The 25,691-nt window shown below is 42.2% G+C and overlaps 1 protein-coding gene across 2 annotated transcripts in view; it reads right to left on the bottom strand.

Annotated features, from left to right (window-relative positions):
* frmpd3 (FERM and PDZ domain containing 3) overlaps window positions 1–22,132 on the bottom strand; it is a 202,317-nt gene extending 180,185 nt beyond the window's left edge. For both annotated transcript variants that reach the window (XM_056241966.1, XM_056241970.1), the window contains exon 1: window positions 22,093–22,132. The gene's annotated coding sequence lies outside the window, so the exon portion shown is untranslated. The remainder of the gene's footprint in view (window positions 1–22,092) is intronic.
* Between the last annotated feature and the right edge of the window lie 3,559 nt (window positions 22,133–25,691).

The following is a 25,691-nucleotide window of genomic DNA, read 5'->3' as shown; positions in this document are numbered from 1 at the left end:
TGGGTAAGACTGCCGACCTGACTGCTGTTCAGAAGGATATCATTGACACCCTCAAGCAAGAGGGTAAGACAGAAAGAAATTTCTGAACAAATAGGCTGTTCCCAGAGTGCTGTATCAAGGCACCTCAGTGGGAAGTCTGTGGGAAGGAATAAGTGTGGCAAAAACGCTGCACAACGAGAAGAGGTGACCGCACCCTGAGGAAGATTGTGGAGAAGGACCGATTCCAGACCTTGGGGGACCTGCGGAAGCAGTGGACTGAGTCTGGAGTAGAAACATCCAGAGCCACCGTACACAGGCGTGTGCAGGAAATGGGCTACAGGTGCCGCATTCCCCAGGTCAAGCCACTTTTGAACCAGAAACAGCGGCAGAAGCGCCTGACCTGGGCTACAGAGAAGCAGCACTGGACTGTTGCTCAGTTTTGCATGTCATTCGGAAATCAAGGTGCCAGAGTCTGGAGGAAGACTGGGGAGAAGGAAATGCCCAAATGCCTGAAGTCCAGTGTCAAGTACCCACAGTCAGTGATGGTCTGGGGTGCCATGTCAGCTGCTGGTGTTGGTGCACTGTGTTTTATCAAGGGCAGGGTCAATGCAGCTAGCTATCAGGAGATTTTGGAGCACTTCATGCTTCCATCTGCTGAAAAGCTTTATGGAGATGAAGATTTCATGTTTCAGCACGACCTGGCACCTGCTCACAGTGCCAAAACCACTGGTAAATGATTTACTGACCATGGTATTACTGTGATCAATTGGCCTGCCAACTCTCCTGACCTGAACCCCATAGAGAATCTGTGGGATATTGTGAAGAGAAAGTTGAGAGACGCAAGACCCAACACTCTGGATGAGCTTAAGGCCGCTATTGAAGCATCCTGGGCCTCCATAACACCTCAGCAGTGCCACAGGCTGATTGCCTCCATGCCACACCGCATTGAAGCAGTCATTTCTGCAAAAGGATTCCCGACCAAGTATTGACTATTGAGTGCATAACTGAACATAATTATTTGAAGGTTGGCTTTTTTTTTTTGTATTAAAAACACTTCTTTTATTGGTCGGATTAAATATGCTAATTTTTTGAGACAGGAATTTGGGGTTTTCATGAGCTGTATGCCAAAATCATCAGTATTAAAACAATAAAAGATCTGAAATATTTCAGTTGGTGTGCAATGAATCTAAAATATATGAAAGTTTAATTTTTATCATTACATTATGGAAAATAATGAACTTTATCACAATATGCTAATTTTTGGAGAAGGACCTGTACATTTAAACAACTTTATAGATGTACACATTTACAAAGCCTTATCAATATTGAATTCGTGGAATTAATCATTGATACTGCTGTTTTCATGATCCTTGATATTAGGGTTTCCGTCACATTTGTTTACTGTAGTTGACTCGTTGACTCCAAATTTTCAAATCTTGCATTTGTCGTCTCATGAAGCATTGCCAGAGAGGTCAGAAAACAATTGATTGGCTACACTTTATTTTGAAAGTCCACTTTAGACATTCTACTAACTATAACTTTGCATCTACATGTCAACTAACTCTTTTAGGAGCGGTTTCCTGGACAGAGATTAAGCCTAGGTCTAGACTAAAATGGCCCTTTAAACCAGATTAACAGCTCCTTTCTCTGTCATGGCTTTAAATAGTCCTAGATTTAGTTTGGTCCGGAGTTTAATAAGCTGATTTCCTGGAGGAAGACTAGAGCCACTCCAGGACTAAATTGAGCCTTAAATTAAACCTACCAGGAGGCAGGTTTAACTTCAGATTAACTTTGTGTTTCAAAGAAGACACATGCATTACTTTGACACACACACACATATATAATCATTACAAACAGATTTTCCTGGGATTTATTTTATTTTATTCCATAGCTGGTGTGTGCAGATAATTTAGCTTGCTTCAACATTATTTTCTCTTGTTAGTACATTTTTTTTGATTGCAGTCTTTTTTTGGTGCCATTGATTTCCTTGGATTTGCTTCTCAGTTGCATGCAATTTTAAGTTTTTCTTGGTTCATTCCACGTTTTATAGGCAACCTCTGTCATGCTAATTCAGATTAGCACAGTTGGTTTTAATTTAATCTGGTTTATTATAGTTCAGGACTCCATAGTCCAGGTGCAACTAATCTGTACTTGATCTGTGTTACACAAAGCCATTTTTTTAAGACACGATTATAGATAACTATTCTAGATGAATGCCTACTCCTGGCTTAATATAAACCCTGTCGGCGAAACCGCCCCATAGAGTATTAGTAGAATGTTAGATTAGGGTTAGTAGAAAAAGTTGACATGTAGTTACAAAGGTACTTCTAGTCAGTAGAATGTCTGCTGGGGAGCATAACAATAAAGTGTTATCAGATATAAAGCAGTCAGTCTACTAATACTCTAATGACTGCTAGTTTACATGCAGATGCAAAGTTACTTATAGTTAGTAAGGGTGTAAGAAAATATTGATACATGTGAATATCACGATATTATGTTTGGTGATAATGTATAGATTCTTAAAAACACTGTATCGATATTTATATATTTGCTTACATCCAAGATTCGTGACATTGGCTTAGTTAGAGTTTAAACCCCAACCCTGACCCCAACTTTGGTTTTTCAGTTGATGAAAGGGCATCTTAGTACACTTTTTCTTTATGGAATTTTCAGTGTGAACACACTACTCGCACCGTTTATTCTACAAAACAGCATATAATAGTGCACAAGTGCACATATTGGAACACATAGCAAATCTAGCTCAGTTATCACCTATATATATGTGTGTGTGTTTGTGTGTGTGTGTGTGTGTGTGTGTGTGTGTGTGTGTGTGTGTCTACCTAAGCAATCCTGCAAGCACTTTACTATATGTTTCCTTTACTCAGATTGCACAAAACTAGTGATATGATTTTGGCTGTTATAGGGACTGAAAAATGCAAATGCAGTTACCGCTGTTCTGATGAAATAAAATAAACCTTTTATGCATATGGTGGTGTGCTCTTTATGACAGTTTTTTTTTTTAAATTAGATACTCGTCTTTAAAAAAAAATAGAAGAAAGAAATATCACAATATATCTCCTTTCTTACAAAACCCCTGTATTATGATGCATATCACCAGATTCTTGCTAATGCACAGCCCTAATACTTAGTAGAATGTTTAAAGTGGACGATCAAAATGAAGTGTTACCATATTTTCCTCAAGTCTCAATAACATTTTTATTTTCCCTTTCATGTAAATTTATGTTAATATAAACTGGAAAATAAGGCAACAATTCTGTGATTTTCATTGAGATTAAGATGAATATTTTCAGGAGTTATGCTGTATTTAAGATCATTTGGGATGCTCAAACAAATGTTTTGATTGAATTGTTGCACTTTTCAGGGAAAACCATCTTCCATGCTGTGCTCTCTGCATATTATGCTAAATCACTTTATGCAGCTTCCTGTTTTTTTGTTTGTTTGTTTTTTGCAAATATGTCTTGAAAATGTTTTTGTAGGTTTGTTTCTGAATTGTCCAAGTCTTACATGTAGAGCAGACAGAAGAGAAGCAGACATTGCTCTAAGCAAGACAAAAATCCATTAAATTCTGTTGAAATATTAAATGAATATATCTATGTTTTTTATCTATCTCTTTTCCATTTTTATTTTATAAAAACCTAATGAAAGATTTAGGTAATATTGGATTGTACCGCAGTAAAAGGCATGGTGGGATTGAATCGTCCTGTTGGCCCTTTCAAACCTTTCAACTGGATATGTGTCTTTTCCAGGTTTACTCTCTTCGGGAAACAAGAAATCTTCATATTCGATACGTGAATAACATTGATTCAGGTTTTTTTTTTTATTATATATATTTGGTTTTGATAGAGTTAAAAGTGAACATAAAATGTGAATGGAAAGATGCCTAAAATTGTCCATGACTTGTATATACAAGTGCATATTTAAAAATAAAAACATTTAATAATAATTAGCAAAATGCAGTTTTACTTTTCTTTTTTAGACGCAGCATAACGCACCACAGGACATGTCAACTTCCCAAGAGTATTTCATAAACTTATTACAAGTTATAAATGAAATAAAGATTTTCAAAATCAAACAAACACAAATAATTAAATTAAATAAAACTTAATAACAAGTAACTTTTGTATTAAGAAAGTCAAATGAGTCTGCACATCTAAAACACAAATTGGGATCAGGAGTAGGACAATTTTTTTCACATTTCACACATTTGTTTTTTGTTTTTTAAATTACGACTAAGCACAACGTTTCAACTAGTTGTTCACTGTGGTCACTGATCATGATTCAATATCATCTGTCAAAATATGTGCTCTGTCAAAATCACCAGCCGCCTGTTACATGTTTTGCTTGGTTGTAATACATAAAACATGACATATACCTTTTTTGCTTAAATTTTTATAGTATCACTAATACTCTCAGACATGTGGAAACTTACAATTAGCAAGTGTCTTGTAGATTGAAGACACACACACACACGCGGGTTGTATTTTCATGTTTTATGGGAACTTTCCATAGTCATAAGCATTTTTATACTGTTCAAACGGTATATTCTATCCCCAAAACCTACCCATCACAGAAAACGTTCTGCATTTTTACATTTTAAAAAAAAGCTGTCTTCCTCATGAGGACTAAAAATTTCCCCACAAAGACAAGGATTTCAGATTTTGTCCTCAAAACGTAGGGTTTACCAGAATGGCACGGCACACACGCAAACACACACACTCACTGTAAAACCACACGTATTCACACACATGGATGGCTGTGGAAGTGAATCATGCAAATATCTCAAGCTGAGAGTGACAGTGATTGAAAAGAACTCAAGCAGTGTTAATTAATTGTCTAATCAGCATTATAGCTCTTGCTGTTATTTTTACACATCTTCAAGCAATCCATTTCCTTCTAGAATCCTGCATTTTTGCATGAGTATCTACCATTCTGCATTTGAGTACGCACTTAGCACTGATAAGATGTCTGTGACGTAGAGCAGAATCTATTAACAGATTTACTGAAACAAAACAGTGTTCAGTATCCAATGCGAGTACATTTAAAACCAAAGTCTAAATAAACAGTTCCAACAACCATCACAAAAAAGGTGCTAAACATGGGGTCTACAATATTTACACAGGTGTACATGTACAACTTGAACGGATCCTGCTCCTTTGGTTCCACATTCAAATAAAAATGCCCTCTCCAGCCTCAACATGCTCCTGGCATTTTGTTTGCAGTTGGGAAATGACCTCTTGCAGGTTTCCAAAGAACAGACCCGAGTCAGAGTCAACAGCATATTTAATTTGACAGGAACAAAAATGTGGCTGCAGGGAATGGAAGTACAGTTCATTCAATATATATGTTGTAGTGAGTGTCAAACATTCAGTTGACAAAGCATTAAAGATAAATATATTTTGACAAATTTCTAGCGGACAAAGAACTCATGAGTTGTGAAAATTAGACATGATTTAAGACAGAACGACATATTAAGGGGATCTCCTTTTCATCTGTGTTGAATAAAATCAATGGCATGTACTCTAACTAAGAAGTTTGTATTATTGGATCTTGTAGTTTCTCATCTGGAGGACTCTTAAAGTGCTTCAACATGATGGTCACCTGAGGACACGCTCCGGGTCAACACCATTCCTCAGCTGGGTTTTATAAAAAGGATCTGCCTAGAAGAGTGGAATAAATCTAAGCAGAGAGACTATATATTGACTGTATTTTAAACTCAGAATTCAAGTTAAAGGACAAGTTCGGTATTTTACACTTGAAGCCCTGTTTCAAGATCGTTTCTGATGAAATAGAACGGTTAAGATAAAAATTTGGACACATGCTGCTGGCCCGAGAAATTTTGGTTTATGTGGTTGCAATTTCTCGAAATTTCTCGGGCCAGCAGCATGTGTCCAAATTTTAATCTTAACCGTTCCGAACTTGTCCTTTAAGAATTTTCAGTTTATTCGGCAAAAAACAATAATTTATGTAAGTGTACATAACATCTTATACTCACGTATCAGATGAAAATCAGACTAACTCATCGCCCTTATTTCTCAATCATAATATACATAAAAATATAACCTCCTATCCTTGTTTATCTTGAGGCAAGTATAGTTTAATATATATATATATATATATATGTGTATATATATATATATATATATATATATATACACACACACTGTGTATATATATGACAAGTATATATATATATATATATTATATATAATATATATATATATATATACTTGTCATATATATACAGTTGTAATATAATCACATTATTAAATAAATGTTTTTCTCCAAAACACGTTGGCCACAAATATTGGCACCCTTTTATTAAATACTTTCTGTAATCTCCTTTTGCCAAGATAACGAATCAGTTACCTAACGTATCCTCGGTTCTCTATAGATGAGGGAACGAGTATTGCGTAAGCTAGCTTACGCTACGGGAAAGATTCATCTTTTCTGAGAAATTGAAGCCAAAAAATTATCCTATAATTTTGTATCCATTGTCAACGCAGTTCAGCTGCAGCAGACCATGAGCGGGCTAGCTAGCAGCTCATTGGTTTGCTCAAGTGAATGAACTCTCGGCCAATGAGAGTCTGACATGCTCTCATTACGTCAGAGCCCGCCGAAACGGGCGTGGTCAGAGAGTATATTACTGGCGTCCTAGGCTGTAAACTCTGGTTTTCATAGAATGGAGCGAGAACGCAAGTAGCACAAGCACGGCCAGGAACGCAATACTCATTCCCTCATCTAGAGAGAACCGAGGTTACGTTAGGTAACCGATTCGTTCTCTAACGAGAGGTTCTCTCGTATTGCGTAAGCTAGCTTACGCAACGGGAACACCTGGTCAACGCCGTGCGTGCTAAGCATCCACTATGAGTCCCAGGGGAGACCCCAGGGAACCCTTATGAGTGGGAATAAATATATGTACATGTGACAAAGGCCAGCAGAGCGGGCCGGAGATTGTGTAGTACATAAGCACATGATAGAGAGGGACAGAGCAAAACCGGTCTGTGTGAATAACTCCCTATAGTGCAGCTCAACCAGAAGAGCTGTAACATACTAGACTGCTAGTAGTTTAGCCTGCAAGGCGGGAACTTCCAGATTGTAAAATCTGACAAAGGTGGAGGGGGAAGCCCATCCCGCTGCCACACAAATGTCATGAATGGAAATTATGCTGGACCATGCCCACGATGAGGCCATGCCCCAGAGGGCATGGCCTGGTCTTTTGATGCGTATGCGGCTGCAATGGCATCAACTATCCATTTGGATAGAGTCTGTTTCGAGGCGGCCGACCTCTTGGTGCGCCCACCGAACGAAACAAAAAGCTGCTCGGATCGTCTGACCGGAGCAGTGCGAGTAATGTATAATCTCAGGGCCCTGACCGGACACAGGAGATTAGAGTCAGATTCGCTATCGGATGCAGGCAGAGCCGATAGGGAAATAACTTGTGCCCTGAACGGGGTACCAATCGCTTTTGGGACATAACCATGTCTAGGTTTGAGAATGACTAAGGAGTCATTGGGCCCAAACTCGAGACAAGAAGCGCTAATGGACAGCGCGTGAACGTCTCCCACACGTTTTACTGACGCGAGCGCGAGCAGAAAAACTGTTTTGAGCAAAAGGTATTTGAGGTCCACGGTGTTTAGCGGTTCGAATGGGGGGGCTTTCATAGCTTCGAGAACTATGGAAAGGTCCCAAATCGGCACCGAAGGGGGGCGTGGGGGGTTCATCCTTCTAGCTCCCCTGAGGAAGCGGATGACCAAGCCATCTTTGCCCAGTGACTGGCCGCGCCGGGGTTCAACGAACGCTGCGACGGCTGCCACATACACCTTGAGAGTGGACGGGGACCTGCCCTTGTCCAACATCTCTTGGAGAAAAACTAGCAAGGAAGGAACCTCGCATGACCGTGGGTCCAAGTTTCTGTCGGTGCACCATTTAGAGAACACAGACCATTTAGTCGCATAGAGCCTTCTAGTAGAAGCCGCTCTAGCCTGCATGATCGTGTTTAACACTCCCTCTGGCAAAGCAACGGGTGGTTGTTGATTACCCACGCATGTAGCGCCCAGCGCTCTGGGTGGGGATGCCAGATCGTGCCGCAAGCTTGAGAGAGCAGATCTGCTCTGACTGGAATGGGCCACGGGGCTGTCTGTGACAGCTGAGTGAGCTCCGGAAACCAAGTCTGACCCTCCCAACGCGGGGCTATGAGGAGCACCGAGTGGCGTGTTTCCCTGATTCCCTGATTCTCTGAAGCACCTGTGGTAGCAGAGAAACAGGAGGGAATGCATAAAGCGGGCGGCTGGGCCAGGTCTGGGCTAGCGCGTCCTCGCTCTTTGAGAAAAATATTGGGCAGTGGGTGTTCTCTTCTGAGGCGAAGAGGTCCACCTCTGCTCTGCCGAATATTCGCCACAGCTTTTGGACTGTATGAGTGTGCAGGGAGCATTCCCCAGGGGGAATGGGGTTCCTGGACAGACTGTCTGGACCGTCGTTCAGATGGCCCGGCACATGCGTCCCTCTGAGCGAGAGCAGGTGACACTGAGACCAAACTAAGATGCGTTCTGTCAGCCGGAAGAGATTCCTGGATCTGACTCCGCCCTGACGGTTTAGATAGGAGACCACGGCTATATTGTCCGAACGGATCAGCACGTGGTGACCGTGAATGCGCGGAAGAAAGCGCGTGAGCGCGTTCTCGACCGCCAGCATCTCCAAACAGTTTATATGGAGGAGGCTCTCCTGAGCTGACCAGGGGCCGAAGGCCGGTGAGCCCTCGCAGACCGCACCCCAACCCGTGTTGGATGCGTCTGTCGAGATGACTTTTCGGCGAGAAAGGGTCCCCATGGAAACGCCCCGCTGAAACCATTCTGCCACAGTCCATGGCTGCAGAGCTGTAATACAGGACTGCGTTACTTTTATCAGCTGGCGGCCCGTGGTCCACGCACGGTGAGACACACGGCTCTTCAACCAGAGCTGAAGCGGGCGCATGCGCATTAACCCCAGCCGGAGCACCGCGGAGGCTGAGGCCATGTAACCCAACGCCTTCTGAAAAGTTTTCAGAGGTGTGAGTCTGTTCATCTGAAAAGATGCGGCGAGACGCTGAACACGGCGCGCGCTGTGTTGACAGACGAGCCGTCATCGTGACCGAGTCTAGCTCTATACCCAAGAAGGAGATAGTCTGACTGGGTTGTAGTGCGCTCTTTGTCCAGTTGACAGAGAGGCCCAAAGCTTTCAGATGGTCGAGGAGAACTGTACGATGACACAGTAGCTCTCTCTGTGATTGTGCCAAAATCAGCCAGTCGTCCAAATAGTTCAGTATTCGCAGCCCCTGACTCCGCAGGGGGGCGAGATCCGCATCCATGCACTTCGTGAACGTACGGGGTGCTAGGGATAGGCCGAACGGGAGGACGGTGTATTGATAAACCTGGCCCTCGAAGGCGAAACGTAAGAATGGCCTGTGAAGGGGATTTATCTGAATCTGAAAGTAAGCATCTTTCAGATCTAGTGAAATGAACCAGTCCCCTTGGCGCACATGCGCAAGGAGTTTTCTGATAGTGAGCATTTTGAACGGTCTCTTCATGAGAACTTTGTTCAGAAATCTGAGGTCTAAGATTGCTCTGAGGCCGCCGTCTTTCTTGGGAACCAGAAAATAAAGGCCGTAAAACCCCGACTCGCTCATAGACAGAGGAACTCTCTCTATAGCCCTTTTGCACAATAGCTTTGCTATCTCTGAACGGAGCAGCGTCACTGCTTCTGGGTTCACAATAGTTTCTAGCCGCGCTCGATAACGTGGAGGGCGGCGGAGAAACTGTAAGCGATAGCCTAGCCTTATTGTGTTTAGCACCCACTGGGAAATTCCCGGAATAGCTTCCCACGCTTTGAAGCGTAACGCTAGAGGGTGAATGGCTACATGGTCCCCGTCGCTGCACATAGCGGGCTGCGTGAGCGCGCTCATAGTGTTTATAACAGCGGGACTTACACTCGGAGAGGAGTTTATGGGCCGTGTAACAGAGTGAGCAGAGGTGGGACGCGCATACGTGCTCGTGGGCGCTTATGCACTCTGAAACTCGAGCGGGTTGAAACCGCTTTATGAGAGTGGACTCTGTGTGAGACACGGGAACTGAAGTGCTTTTGTGTATGAGTGAACACAGTGTTGTGGGTACATTTTCTACACAGGAGGCTTTTATGCTCTTTATGAGATTTCTCTGGGTCACCGTGGAAACGGCGTTTGTGCTCATGCAAGCGGGAAGGGAGACCGGCTTGGTAATGGCGGAGTACACTGCTGTAGTAGCCGCGTGAGGCTACTTTCTGGTTCCCACTAACAGAGGGCGAAACTTTGACGGCGGTCCGGCCGCGGCGGGAGAGCGCCGTCTTTTTCTCAGCTGTGCTAGGCAGACTTCGAGTGATCGGGTTTCAGCGCGATCCTAGGCCGAGGCCCCCGAGGAGGCGGCGGTCTGTGGCGGCTGTCAGAGCGAGAACGAGGGCGGCCGCCCTGGCGTCGCTGAGAAGTCTGACTGTGCTGAGCTGGGCGCTGGGGTGGGGCTCGTGCAGGAGGCAGGTCACGTGAGCGGCCTGCAGAGGAGCTAGCGCGACAAGGCAGAAAGAGATTCATGGCCTGGGAGGCTTTCTGCACTTCAGAAAATTGGTCGACGATACCCTTGACAGCAGATCCGAAGAGGCCGGATGGAGAGAGCGGGGCGTTGAGAAAAGCGGCGCGCTCAGAATCTCCCATGTCGGCGAGTGTGAGCCACAAATGTCTCTCAGACACACAAATGGCGGCCATGCATTTCCCCAGGGCTTGAGCAGCAGATTTTGTAGCACGGAGGGCAATGTCCGTGGCGCTCCTCAAATCCGTGACTAAAGGGGGATTTTTTCCGCTCTCGTCCCATTCACGAAGTATGTCACCCTGTAGTATCTGAAGGACGGACATGGAGTGAAGTGCAGAGGCTGCTTGGCCGGCGGCTGAGTAAGCGCGGGCGTGAAAGCTTGAAGTCGCTCTGCAGGCTTTAGAGGGGAGCACAGGTGATGAGCGCCATTTCGCGGAGGGCGGGCATAGATGTGCGGCGACCAGGTCCTCTACAGGGGGAATGGAGAGATAACCCTTCTCTGCAGCTCCGTCCACAACGTGAAGCGGGGTGGAAGAGTCGGAACGAGTTCTAGCAGAGAGCAGGGCGTTCCAGGACTTCGTGAGTTCCGCGTGCAGTTCAGGCAGGAAGGGCGCAGCCCGTTTAGTGGCGGGAGTCGAGCGCTGGCGGAAGTAGCTGCCGTCCAAACGGTTGATGGTCTGCTCGGGGGGAGGGGACCAATCGAGCCCGAGGCGTTCGACGGCCTGTGAGAGGAGGCGCACTAATTCCTCCTCGATTCCAGCGCGGGTCCCTGAGGATTCTCGGGCCGAGGAGGCGTGAGAACCGGACCATTCCTCACTGTCTGAGGCGAGAAGCGAACATGTTTCCTTGATGTCCGCGGCGTCATCGGAGGCGACAGAGCGGCCACTCGGCGGCAACTGTATGTCCGGAAGCGGCGGAGAAGGAGAGCGGGAGGCGACAGGCTCCGGCGGGATGAACGCTTCTGGCTGGGGTTCCGGCGGCCTCTGAGAGCGGCGTTTCTTCTTCCGCGGCGAAGTCAGAGGCGGCGCGGAAGCAACTTTAATGGCCTGAAGTCGAGCCCGCAGGGTCGACAATGGCATGTCTTCGCAGAGATCGCAGCCGCCATCGGCGAGGGCGAGCTCGGCGTGCTCCAATCCGAGGCAGAGAGCGCAGATGACGTGGCGGTCTCCATTCTCGAGGGGAGCGCGGCAAGAACCGCAGGAAGATTTACGAGACATCTTTAAAAAGACACTCGGCTCTTCTAGATACAAAATGTACAGGAAGCTTTTTGTAAAAAGGATACACATCCGTCGGATGGCGATAGCTTGCAGGACGGCTGAAGGTGGCGAAGACGGCCGGCTTCCTCAGTCTCCCAGATGCTCGCTAGAGTTGCCTTTTCGACGACGGCGGCTTCTCTCAGGATCAGCAGATGCGTGTAGCCTCGCTGAAGAGATGAAAATCAGAGTTTACAGCCTAGGACGCCAGTAATATACTCTCTGACCACGCCCGTTTCGGCGGGCTCTGACGTAATGAGAGCATGTCAGACTCTCATTGGCCGAGAGTTCATTCGCGTCTCCTCATAGGCTTAAGCAGTTCTCTGTGAGCGAACCAATGAGCTGCTAGCTAGCCCGCTCATGGTCTGCTGCAGCTGAACTGCGTTGACAATGGATACAAAATTATAGGATAATTTTTTGGCTTCAATTTCTCAGAAAAGATTAATCTTTCCCGTAGCGTAAGCTAGCTTACGCAATTCGAGAGAACCTCTCGTAAGAGAACAGCTCTTTCTCTTTCAAGACAACAGAGTTTTCTCCTATAATGCCGGATGAGTTTGGAGAACAACTGACCAGAGATCAGAGACCATTCCTCCATACAGAATCTCTCCAGATCCTGCAGATTCCCAGATCCATGTTGGTGCTTCTCCTCAGTTCACTCCACTCATCAGGTCAGGGACTGGGACGATCATGGCAGAAGCTTCATTTTGTGCTCAGTGACACATTTTTGTGTTTATTTTGAGTTTGTTTTGGATCATTGTCCTGATGGAAAATCCAACCACGGCCCAAAATAAGATTTCTAGCAGAAGCCGTCAAGGTTTTGATTTTTTATCTGTTGATATATGATAGAATCCACGATGCCATGTATCTGAACAAGATGTCCAGATTAAAGATCCAACGGGTTATTAAATTGTACACATGGGGTACTTTTTATCCCTGTGTGCACCAAACCCATCTAGCGTGTTTGCTGCCAATAAGCTCTTTTGTTAGTTTCATCTTCTGACCACAGAACCCTGTGCCGTTTGAAGTTCCAGCCGTGTCTGACAACTGAATTTGCTGGAGTTTGTTTTTGGATGAGCGAGGAGGATTTTTCTTGAAACCCTCCCAGTCAACATGTGGGGATGTAGGGGTTGTTTGATTTTTTTTTTTTTTTTTGGTAGGCTTCTGACCTCAAGACATCTCTGCAATTCTCCATCTGTGATCCCTCGGAGAGTCTTTGGCCACTCAAACTCTCCTCCTCGCCGTGCATTAAGACAATATAGACACGCGTCCTCTTCCTGTCAGACTCCTAACATCTTTAGTTGATTGTAACTTTTTAATTATTGCCCTGATGGTCAAAATGGGGATTTTCAATGCTCAACAGTTTTTTGATGCACATCAGAACTATATTATTTGGTTTCATTCGTTGTGATGGATGATTAAGGGAATTTGGTCTTTGTGTTTCCTCTTATTTAAACTCCTGTGAAACAAGCTAGAGAATTTCATGTTCACCCTGGTGTGCAAAAAAAGGTAAATATTAATGGACTCGTAAAAAACTCGTAAAAAAAGTTCTAGGGGTGCCAATAATTGTGGCCAACATGTTTTGGCGAAAAACATTTTATTTCATAATGGTGTAACACCACACTGCACATTTTGGATGTCTTCAGCTCTTGAAGTCTCTACCAATAAGTGTTTGATATAAATCAGATGTGTTAAATAGGAGATGCATCCAAAATGTGAAGTGCAGGGGAATGAAAATCACTGTTTGCTCTGTCTTATCAGTAAAAACATACTTCCTTACATCACTGGTTATGCATCTATAGCTCCCGAGTCCAATACTACTGTCCTCTTTGAGCAATGTTCCAAAAATATCCTTTGTTACATTGACTTTGTTTGTTTCTCACCCAAGGATTTTTTTTTGCACCTAGTAGGGTTAATTTAATATGTGTTCCATCTTGGTTATTCAACAAACAATGTACCAACCAACCTAAATTGGTATTATCTAATTGTGTAGTTAAATGTAACAGCTGACAGATATTCAACCTATTTCATCTGTGAGACAGTCTAACAGAAGGACGGACAAAACCAGTGAAATCTCAACTGATTTGATGGAACTGTGATGGAACTGTGAGGTCTTGTCATATTTTATTACCATTTTCTAAACTGTAGTGAATAAATTGTGACAATGTTGAAGGTATCTGAATACATTTTGGTTTGACGGTATATTCAGCAGAAAATAGTGTAGGGTTGTTGATCCTAAAATTATGTTTATAAACATTATTTTCATTAGAGTAACCGATGATTCATGCACAGTGAGACAATGGACATTTGTAAAAAAAACAACAACAAAAAAAACAACAACCTGTAAATACAATCAAGTTTGGTGTTGTCTTTAATCTAGCGTGTGAATAAGCTCGTCCAGTTGTAGATATTCCAGTGCTGTATTTTTAGCAGTAAGAGTTTGTGAGTGTTGATGTGGCAGTGCTGTGAGTGGCTGCTCTTTGACCACAGTAAGAGCTGTTCTGTTCCAGCTCTGAGTAGGTGGACTCTCATCCACAGTTCCCTCTCTTTCTCTCCATCTATGCACAGTATCTTTGTTTTCAGCTATCGTGCTTTGAGTTACAAAAGGTTTCCATAGGAACTAAATGGAGATCACTCAAAAAAAAAAAAAAAAAAAGAAGGTAGTTGAGACCTTGCATGTGGGACTGTGATGTGGTGGTAGCCAGAGGCTTTGCTTTGCCATTAATTGAGTTTGTAGATGATTGGCACATACATAATGAACCAACCAAAACCAGCAGCTTTGGATAATTCCCTGCCCTGCTATGGAAGCTTGTTCTCACCACAGAATTATTTTATTTTTTTATTTGATCTAAAATGACAAAAAAAAAAAAAGTATTTGAAGTGTAATTTGATTGTTTAGTTTGTCTCACATCCAATTAGATTACATGGAGAGGGCGGGGTTTATGACATATGCCGCATCCAGCCACCTGGGGGCGATCGAAACGTTTTGGCTTCACCGAAGGTTGCGGGTTTGATTCTCAATACCGGTAGGAAATGACTGAGGTCAAGTCAAGTCACCTTCATTTATATGGACTGTTTCAAAGCAGCTTTACAGTGATAATAGGAAATCAAAGTAACAGAGATTGTTTGGGCTTTACAGCAGCTCTAGAATAAAGTTATTGTCCAGCTAAAGTTAGTTTTGATCAATTCACTTCTGTTGCAAAGATCATTAGTTATTAACTTATGGGCCGCTTACAATGACCCCGTTCTAACAGAAAATCCTTAACGCGCTCCGGCCCTCTCATTCGCACAACAACACTGCCTGGTGGCTCGAGAACGCAAACCTTGAAATAGGTTAAAAGGTGCAAGCCTTGAAGAAAAATATATTTTTTGATATATATATTTTATCTCTTTAAATGCAAACCTGTGAAAACGCTAATGGCGTGCACATGCGTATTACGTGTTTAGTCTATAGGTATGTGCGTTTGAATATATATGTACGCAGGCGTGTAATCTTTCTTTACAAATTGACCTAAACAAATTACTTGTCTGGCCTTAAAAATGTATAATACAGAATTATTTATTGCTTCCGAGTAGCCCTTAAAAATGTATAATACAGAATTATTTATTGCTTCCGAGTAGCCATATGAACCAGAACCATTTTAACAACGTTTTATCTGTACAGAGCTAAGGGGAAGGAGGCCTTCACAGGGGAGAGACTAGTTGACACTTCTGGACTGCGCTATCGTCGTGTCCAGGCGCAGGTCCTTCATCAGATCTGGATACGGCCTGGATCCGGCGGACTGCGGTAAACCTCGGGATAAACAGAGAGACTAACATTAGCGTAGATGCCATTCTTCTTATGATGTAACGAGTACATCAGGATTTATGGGAAGTGTTCCCGGTTCCGGCTGACCTAATCTATGCAGCCTAACATTGAATTATAGAAATGTATAATGTGTTATGTTTATGCTAGGACTTGACTTGACTTGACTTTAAATGCAGAAGACAAGTACGGTTATTACCATTTTCGGCCTTTCACGTGTCACTTTCATTTTTCACTTTCGGGATAAGACAAAAACACAGTTTAAAATCTGGATTCATGATGTACTCGCTCATTATATAAATTGTTCTTTTGAACAAAAAAAAGTTACATAATATAACTTTAACTGTCATTTAAAATATAAGGGATACTTAATGGTCCTAAAAATAGGCTTCATTTTCTTTGTGCGAAATATAACGCATGGGTTCGTTTTAAGTCTTATTAGCAGTGATGGCATGAGGTCTAATGGCGAGTTAGTGTCACAAATGCTGAAAAAACACATAACAATTTTTATTGCTAATCTCAAATGCCATCGAGTGTAATTGGTGAGTGTTCACTGGAGTGGGTGTGCTTTGTGTAACAGCTCTCTGTGTGTCACTGCACTGCAGCTCTCAGCTGCGTCTACTGCATTTGCATTAACTTCAGTCTGCAATCAACATTATATGACACACCAACCTATTGATATGCCTGTACCATTCTGTTTAGTTATGCATGCTATACTCTGTCAAGAAAGTTCGATTTTTCTTTTCTAAAATGTTACCTTTTACCTTTTTTAAGGTGGATCACACTTTCCAGATTTAAGCTTTTTAAACAGTATTAAAATATTTTGTATGTACTTTAAAGTGTCGAGCTAGTACTCGAGACCTGACTCAGTCACAAGTCCTTTTCAAGTCTGAGTCCAAGAACACATTTTCACTGGGGAGCATGTGGACCCTAGCCTGGGAAAACCCAGACAACTTCCGGCAAATTTAGATTTGCTCTGAAAGTTAGTCTGGCAAAGAGCTCATTCAAGCCCATTTCCAATCCGTCGAAATCGCGGCACCAATCAGAAACGTTGGGGCGGGCTTTACACGATGACGACAGCGCTGGGATTTTGAACGTGATTTTGTAGCCTACATTGCAAAGATGGATGCCGCCGTCGAACATCACTCGTTCGAATCAGCTATCGCGTCTGTTTTAAGCGATTTGAACGTTTCCTTTTTGTTAAAAACCGAGCAAAGAACAACACTCGGAGATTCTCCGCCGCTCTGCATACGTCATCTCCTTCATCGCTCTGATTGGTTTTAGGTCTATCCGCGACGTCCCTCTGGAAATGATTTGTCTATGACGCTTTGCCAGACCATAACTCAGTTACAACTGAGAATGGTCTGGTTTTAACCAGGCTATGTGGACCCGGCTTGACTCGGATTCGTGGACTTTGGATTCGTTTTATGGTTTGTGCAGACTCGCGCATATTGTCCACTCTGTGTTATTGTGTCTCTGGATCGGAGCACACTGTGTGTGCACTGCGAAGATTTGTGTGACACTGACACAAAACCACCCAGCAAGCAATAGCCGTCATTTCACCTTCTAGGTTAACTATAGACCCCATATAGTCTGGCTATGAGTAACCCACTTCTAGCCAAAATAACCTTGAATTTGGTTACATGTCATTTTTGCCAAAATAACTTGCAAGATGTATGATATTCCATCATGTAAGCAAAGTCAGCAGTGATTACAAGGTGTTTGGTTTCATTTCTTTGACATGTTCTATGTGTAGCCTGTGTGTCTATTCTTGGTATATCTTTAGACGTCTATTAAATTTTCACTAACAGCCCAAATTTTGCCTTGTTTTAGCCTAGACGTCAGGGCTGTGTTTGGACTGACAGCTATTAGACATCTTTTAATCGCAAAATTGCTTGCTGGGCAAAAACACAGGATGTGGCAGGAGTCGAAACAAAGTCAAGAGCGAGACTTATAATAAGTATACTTATAATAAGTCTCGCTCTTGACTTGGTCTCGACTCAGACTTCTAATTAGCTGGTCTCGATTACAACACTGGTAATTCATATGATACCATCTAAATGATCTTTTTATCAAAATCAAATAAATTTCAATAATTAAAGTAGTTTTAATGGGACTGAAAAAGTCAAATAAAACATTTTCACCAAAGTCAAATTTGATAATTCAATTCTACATTCAAAGACATGCCTAATAGTCACCAAAGGCCTGTTTGTCTAGAGCATACCCATTGCTATTTTAATCTGTCCTTTGACTTCTTCAACACCTACAGCTGAAAAGCTTGAGTCATGTTTCTAATTTTAACCCAGCCTCTGACCTCCCTTGTGTCATGCAGAACCCAATAAAGACTCAGAACGTGTCCAGACTGCCAAGCCAGCGGGACCCTTCTTCTGAAGGAGTCAAATGCAAAGACTTACAGTCATCCTGTCATCTTGAAACTTGAGTAAGGACTAATGTACAATCATTAATGCAACATAAACCCTGACAAGTGATCTGAGGCCTTATAAGATTCAAGCTGACAAAACCAGACAAATGCCACCAGGGTTAAGAGGTACCACTAAACTCAAACTGAACTTCCTCTGTTAAATCAGGACTTGATCCTGAGTTTGTAAATAGTTAATCAGCGTGCGCAGTGAAGCATTACGTTCGCAAGACAATAAGATCCCCTGCTGGTGAAAGTTAGTGCAGTATATTTCTGGGCTACTAATGAAGAGATAATTATGATGAATATGATGAATTAAAACATATTTACATAGCAATAGGAAACACACTGCCTGGAAAACTTGAGAGGAATGCAGAAAAGGGGAAAAATGTAAAACAAAACAAAAAATACACAAATATCGGTTAGTGAAAGTGAATTAATCGAGGTTTCACAACATGAAAATATAGGCTTATTAAACTAAACAAAAACTTTTATTAATTTACTAAATTATTTTGAATTACTATTATTAGATGTTAAACCAGGTTGCAACACACACACACGCACACCAGGGATGGAAATTAGCACCCGCCACCAGCCAAATGCGGGTGATTTTGTGTTGTGGCGGGTAAACTCGCTTCACCTACCGGCCACCGTGGCGGGTAAATAAAAATAGCATACTGTTTCACCCGGACGGCGGACACTTTTAGAGGAGGCACACCTTCAAACAAAATGTGGCGTTACATCGCAGGCGTAGAGGTCTGCAGAGAAAACATCATGGTGCGTTCACACCAGACGAGAATAGAGCGTCTGGCGCGAGTGATTTCATTGTTAAGGGCCGTTACATAGTCAACGCGAGCAACGCGAGCAAGCAACGCGAGCGACGCGAGCTACGCACTCCTTTTCATAGTACACAAGCGTCACCGGCGATGCGTGAAATGCAATACACCGATAGCGCAGCAGGGGGTAGTAGAGTCTAGAGTCGGGTCACGTAATATTCAGATCAAAATGGCAACTGAAGAGGAGTGCATATTGCTGATTTTACATCGGCGGCAACAAAGGATGTATACGAACAAGCTCGCATAACTTTTCCTCTTCGCCCGCCATTGTATTCAGATCTTCTTCTTCTGTAAACATAATAATATACCTTTTTATGTACATTACTTGCAATGTCGCCCCCACCGACAACGCATAGTATTTCGTGCATCGGCGCGTCGCGTATCAAAAACTAGGATGACACATTTGGCTACGCATCGACGCATAATGGCGGCCGAAGCGTAGCGATGTGTAGCCTTGCGCACGCGTATGCGTACCGATGCGTTGACTATATAAGGGCCCTAAGTCAATGCAAAGACGCGTTACGCGCGTAAAAAATTCCTGCGGCGCGAATGAGGTGTAGAGCGCGCCGTGGTAGATGCGAATACGCCTCATTCGCGCGGCAAGTTCGAGCGTCTGACGCGTTCCGCGCGCATGATTTTATTGAGTGCTTTTGTGCATTCACGCGTTTGACGCGAATCCGCGTCTGCCGCCCGAGTTGAAAAATCTGAACTTTAGCGTCAATTCGCGCCGCGTTAACCAATCAGGAGCCTAGCTGCTGTCACGTGGTGAAGTATCTGGATGCTTCAATAAATTATTTTGTACTAAAGGCCTGATGTGGTTCTAATGCACAACAAAGCAAATATTTTATCACATAAAACTTGATTTCAATATATGAGACATATTCATTTTGTATTGAATGCTATTTATTCCATTTCATATCTAGATTATATTAAATATTATTCTAATGTAAAGGCAACCAACATACTATAGCTCATAAATCCGTGTCTGGAGAGTGTTGTGTGAGAGAAAAAAAAATCACAGGACAGGTTAATTACTTTTGGAGGCTGGCTCAATTTATCATCAAAACAAAAATAAATGACAGATTAGGTGGATGAGGCCGAGGGTGAGAGAAAGAGAAAATGTCAGTATTTCATTGAGACTTGAGATTAAATGAACTGCTTAAGTATTCTTGTAGTATTAATTTTCACATGCAGTTACACATTGTCGGTTAAAAACAAGAAAGTGGCTGGTAAAAACATTGAGTGGCTGGTAGATTTTGAAATCCACCAGCCACAGTGGCCGGTGGACAAAAAAGTGAATTTCCATCCCTGACGCACACACGTTGAGTTTCCACCAGCATAATGATTTTTATTCTGTAAAAACTGTATATTGAAACCCTAAACCTATCCATCACAGAAAACTTTCTGCATTTTTACATTTTCAAAAAAACATAACTTAGTATGATTTACAAGCTGTTTTTCTCATAGGGACCAAAAAAAGTCCCTACAAAGACAAGGATTTCAGATATTGCCAGAATGAACAGGATGAAGTTGTTAAATATTTCTTATTTTGTTTTAATACCACATTTAGTACTGCCCTTCGGAAGCAACAGAAGATATATTGAAAGACAAATTGAACAATTTACCTTGATCTTCAAATTTAAAAAGATTTCACCCCCAAAAATGCCATGCCATTATCATTGGATCCCATAATTGTACCATCGTACATTTTCCACCTATCTGTGCCCTTAAAGCCGGTGACATGGCCATACTGTTCAGCAGTGTGATGTATGTTGCCCTCAACAATGGCGGACAGCTAATCTCTACCAGACCCAATCACCTCTAAATGCAACATTTCTATGCAGGTTTAATCTTGGAAATGCACTATGGTGCTTCCTCATACTGTCATAAACTTTTATCGAGTTGTGCTATAACTGAAAAGCGACAGATTGCACTGGCTTGGAGTACACATTTACATGCATATGAGCTGCTGTGTCCGACTCGGGATGTTGGCCAACCATTGCGTTAACAAGACACTGAAGATCATATAACTGTGTAGTCCTCAGGAGACCATATGACACGTTTAATCATTTCAAATTAGATTGCATTTGACATGTGAGTAAACGTGGACCAGAACAGCAAGCCTGAGAGCAAATCAGTCACTGAATATAGAGGACATGATGGTGCACTTTTCAAAGCTGTTAAGTCCCCAATCAAATCCCACATCAATTGGCTAAAGTAAAGGGAAAAGAAGGCTGAAATCACTTAGTCATACCTTCCTATCCATTCTCAACGTGCACAAAATAAATTTCCCACACTTCACTAAACACATCGTTAATCTATGCCAGGCATCAACATTTTCCCTACACTAAAATACAGAAGCGCATCCAGTTACAGACAAAGATTTCCTGAAAGATTGCCAGAAATTCATCTTTAAAAATCAAGCATCATTATTATTCATAATGATGCAAGAAAAAAAATATGCAAATGTAAACACAGCTGATTTTGTGTACTGAATATGGTTATTTAGCTCATTAGCAAAGATTGCCTGCATTGAAACTGTGAACTGAGGTACAATGTGCACATGTGTACATCTTTCACCGGCACTAAACCTGCAGCTGAGAGACCCTACAGCCCCACCACAAGGGTTTCACAGAACCCCAGCCCATTGCAAATGAAGCATTTCCTCAGTCAATGCTTGCTAACTTAATATTCCAGTTCTGTAAATGCAAGGCAAGCTCAAGTGAAAGGTTGAGTCCACTTGTCAAAGCCACCAGATGATGTTGTTGTTAACATCCCGATTTCATTCACGAGCTACATTGGTTTTAATTACGATTATGCAAGAAGACGACTGTGGCTCGCATCACTGTTCCGTTGAGAATAAAGTAGATATGATTGCTTGAGGCATAGTTCCTTTTTTTTCATTTTACTGTCTGCTTTGCCACACACATACAGAATTTTAATGAGGATCTTTCCCAGCGTCTCCAAGGCATGAGTTTTGCCTCTCTTACACGCATCTCTTTTGTATTTCCAAACTTCGTTCGAACCACGCTCTCGCTCAAACATTCCAATCTCACAACGTGTTATATACACTTTCTCCGAGAACGAGAACCAAACGAGAACCAAGAACGTCAGCTCGCATAGCCCTTCCTCCCCTACGGAGGATTTTATTGATCTTTAAATCTGTTGAATTAGATGGCAGCTTGAACCTTACCTATGTCTGAAGGAGCGTTTGCATGCAGCAGCCGGTTTCAGCCCGACCAGTCATGCCCTCCTATTTGGGCAGCTTGAGTGCTTGCTGGCGGCTGCACAGGTGGAGGTTCACAGAGAGCTCTTTCCCATTCACCCAGGTCATTGCAGCTGGCCCCGGTGTCTTCTCGAGCAGACAGGGGGATGGGCGGCAGCTCGGACCTCTCACATCTCTGGCGGATCCCTGCCGTGCACGTGAGCTCTTAGTGACTGCTGGATGGAACTTTCCCCGGTATTCTCCACCTCGCAGGGGTTGCATGCATTTCCTTTCCTTTTGTGAGATCCGGCGAGTGTGACTGAGATGCAGGGAGGTATAGAGCATAAACACAGGAGAGGAGAGAGAAAGGGAGGCAGAGAGAGAGGGAGAGAGGGAGGGTGCAGGAGAGATATGCTTCGTTTATTGGCATAAATCAGGAAGGGAGAGAAGAGGAGGGTCTGTGGAGAGACTACAGAACATGTCAGTCTAGTCCACATTAGAACGTGTGTGTGCACATCCCAAGAGATGCTCTCTGGACATATGTGATTATGGGTAATGTTGCTTTGTTAACACTGCATGCTGGGTTTCCCTGTCTGTCCTTGTGCCGTGACACTGCTTGTACTAATAAAACGCATAAACGTGCCAAGACTGGGCGATCAATCACGTACACGGGCACGCACACCGGGAATGCACTGAGGCAAAGAGGCTGTATGTGTCTCCCGGGAGAACATTTACATTAAATACTTCCGCAGGGAATATGGTATTGATGTGATCTATCCTGCGGGCTGCTCTTTGAAAACCTTCTGGGAGACCACAGAAGGAACACTAGAACGGCAAAGTAGCATCTTTAAATACTTAAGCCAGTGCAGGATGGTGGAGTAAAGATACTTTCTGAGTGAGGCGATCTGGTGTTTCCTATTTGGCTGGGACCTTGAAGCCAACTTGAAAAGGCATTTGCAAGCCATTTCACTTCCGAAATGTGACATTTTTATGAGTCAAACAGGTACTGAATGAGGCGGCGACTGATTTTTATACACCAGGATTTGATTGGATTGTTAACAGCAGTCAGTTATGGAGGTTTACATCTCTCCAGAAACACTTCCAGCAACAACTTTCGAGGAAGCTTTTTGACTGGGACATTGAAGCCGAAGGTCAGGTTCAGCCTCTGTGGCATTTCAGTGTATCTCAGTGTTGACTTATGTTTTTCCAAATCACTTGTTATAAGCTTTGTAAACATTTGCAACCCAAATTTTTTACAAAATGGTATTAAGTTGCTTCTTGCATGTTTTGTGCCAGTTTCAAAGTGAAATGTTCAGAGAATGGTGCTAAAAGTTTCATTTTCTCCTAAACAGAAGAGCATGACTATGGCAAAAAAAGGAAAAAGTATGTTGATTAATGCACTTATTGTGGTAGTACGGAAATAAAACGTCACCAAATCTTACTATAATACTATAAATCAGTGGTGGCTCGTCAGAGGCTCATCATGTACAGTGTGTGTGTACATGAAATTGCCATGTCATGTGTGTAATTTCACCATTTTAAACTACAAAATATTGTTTATTAATACAATGTAAGTTATTACTTTATATTTCTTTCGAATAGCATGCACCAATGAATGACAATAAGACCATACATTTGTTTTTACGAAAATAAAAATGTTCAGTTTTGATTTCATGTTTCAAACAGTAAGAACCACTGCAGGGGAGCGACACTCAAGGCAGAAATGATTGTGTATGCAGAAGAAATGAAAAAGCATGAGACAGAGAGCATGTGGCAGGATACAAAGAAGCTCGCCCAACTTTCCTTTCCCTTGTCAACCAGCCCCTCCAGTTGGGCCAGTGTAATAATTACAGAGCAGTTTTGATTTACACAGGCTAATGGTGTTGACATGCCTGTGTGTTTAAAACTGACTAAACAATGGGAATTGAAGGTTCTGCATCAGTTGTTTTAATTTTGCTTTTCAGACTTGACTAAGGATGGTTGTTAACTTTTAAACGTGACTTGATGTGAAAAATAATCTTCTTTCCGAGGACAGTACTGCTTATCATTCCACTTAGTCATTGAAATGCTAGTGACAAACATAAATTGAAATAATTGTACATGGTCATTGCACACCTGAAATTATCTTGATAGAGGACCTTGAATACAGTGATAATGAATAAGTGAAAGTTTACCTATTACTTGTTCTCTCATCAGAGCTTCATTAGGCAGCATTCTCCACCAGTTGTGAGGATATTGATATTGATCATTATATATTCATGAAATGACACGGACTGAATACAAACTTGCTAGGCCAGGGCTCCAATAACCTTTTCATTAGACACAAACTAAAGAACTCGCCACTTTCTTCTTCATCTGAGAGTTGGCATGGATATCACTCTCTAAATATTTGTCCCATACGCTGCCAAATTGACGTTATCTCACCTTTGTTGTCTGTTGCCATGTCAAACAATTGTCTCATGCTAACACATGTCAACTCTTAGTTATACAAAAGCCAGTAGTCAGGATATGTGAACTACTGGGCATTTGTTACCAGGTCAAGAGTCACAATACTGGCTGTAGCTTTGAATCAGTAGGGTAAAGTAGGTGAAAAAATGAAATCAATTTAGCAGGCTTTTTTTGTTTAAACTGGCCATTTATTTTATTAAAAAACAGGCAGTTACTACTAATAGGCCTACAACCTGGGGGGAAATAAATCTAAAAATATGATAAAACTTATGATTGCAACTGCAATTTATGATTTTTAAGAGCTCCAGGTTTACTGTGCTTTGTATGTAGATCTGCACAATAAAATACAAATAAAAAATAAAACTATCATATTGTCTTAGGCCACATTTGACACTGTTTTTCATGGAACTCATTTAATATAAATATGAAAACTACATAATTATTATTATTAGTAGAAGTAGTAGCAGCAATTATTATTATTCTTAAATTATAAAAATAAATCAATGAAAAAAAGAGTATTTAAAGGGTCAGTTCACCCAAAAATGAAAATTCTGTCAGTAATTACTCTCCCTCATGTTGTTCCAACCCCGTAAGACTTTCGTTCATCTTCGGAACACAAATTAAGATATTTTTTATTAAATCTGAGAGCTAGATCACTCCTCCATAGGCTTCTTAAGGGATCGAAACTTGCCGGCCCAAAAGTTATTAAAGACATCGTCAAAATAGTCCGAGTGACTACAGTGGCTCAATCTTAAGTTTGTCAAACGACGAGAATACTTTTTGTGCGCAAAAAAACAAACAAAAATAACGACTTTATTCAACTATTCATTTCCTTATGTAAGCCTATGGAGGAGTGATCCAGCTTTCAGATTTAATAAAAAATATCTTAATTTGTTTTCCGAAGATGAACGAAAGTCTTACGGGGTTGGAACAACATGAGGGTGAGTAATTACTGACAGAATTTTTCATTCAATTTCACATTTTTGGGTGAACTAACCCTTTAATAATAATAATTGCAATACTAAAATGTCTTTGCATAAGTGTTCATTTTGACAACAAATTGTTATTTAGTTTTAGTCATAGTCTCTGGACTAAAAAAAGTTAAGTCATCTGAATTGTTTTAGTTTTAGTCTAGTTTT

Source organism: Rhinichthys klamathensis, unplaced genomic scaffold (genome assembly GCF_029890125.1).
Source record: "Rhinichthys klamathensis goyatoka isolate OS25496 unplaced genomic scaffold, OSU_Roscu_1.1 h1tg000687l_1, whole genome shotgun sequence".
In the NCBI taxonomy this organism is placed as follows: Eukaryota; Metazoa; Chordata; class Actinopteri; order Cypriniformes; family Leuciscidae; genus Rhinichthys; species Rhinichthys klamathensis.
The sequence above is the reverse complement of the archived record's forward strand: the minus strand, read 5'-3'. Positions and strand labels throughout refer to the sequence as shown.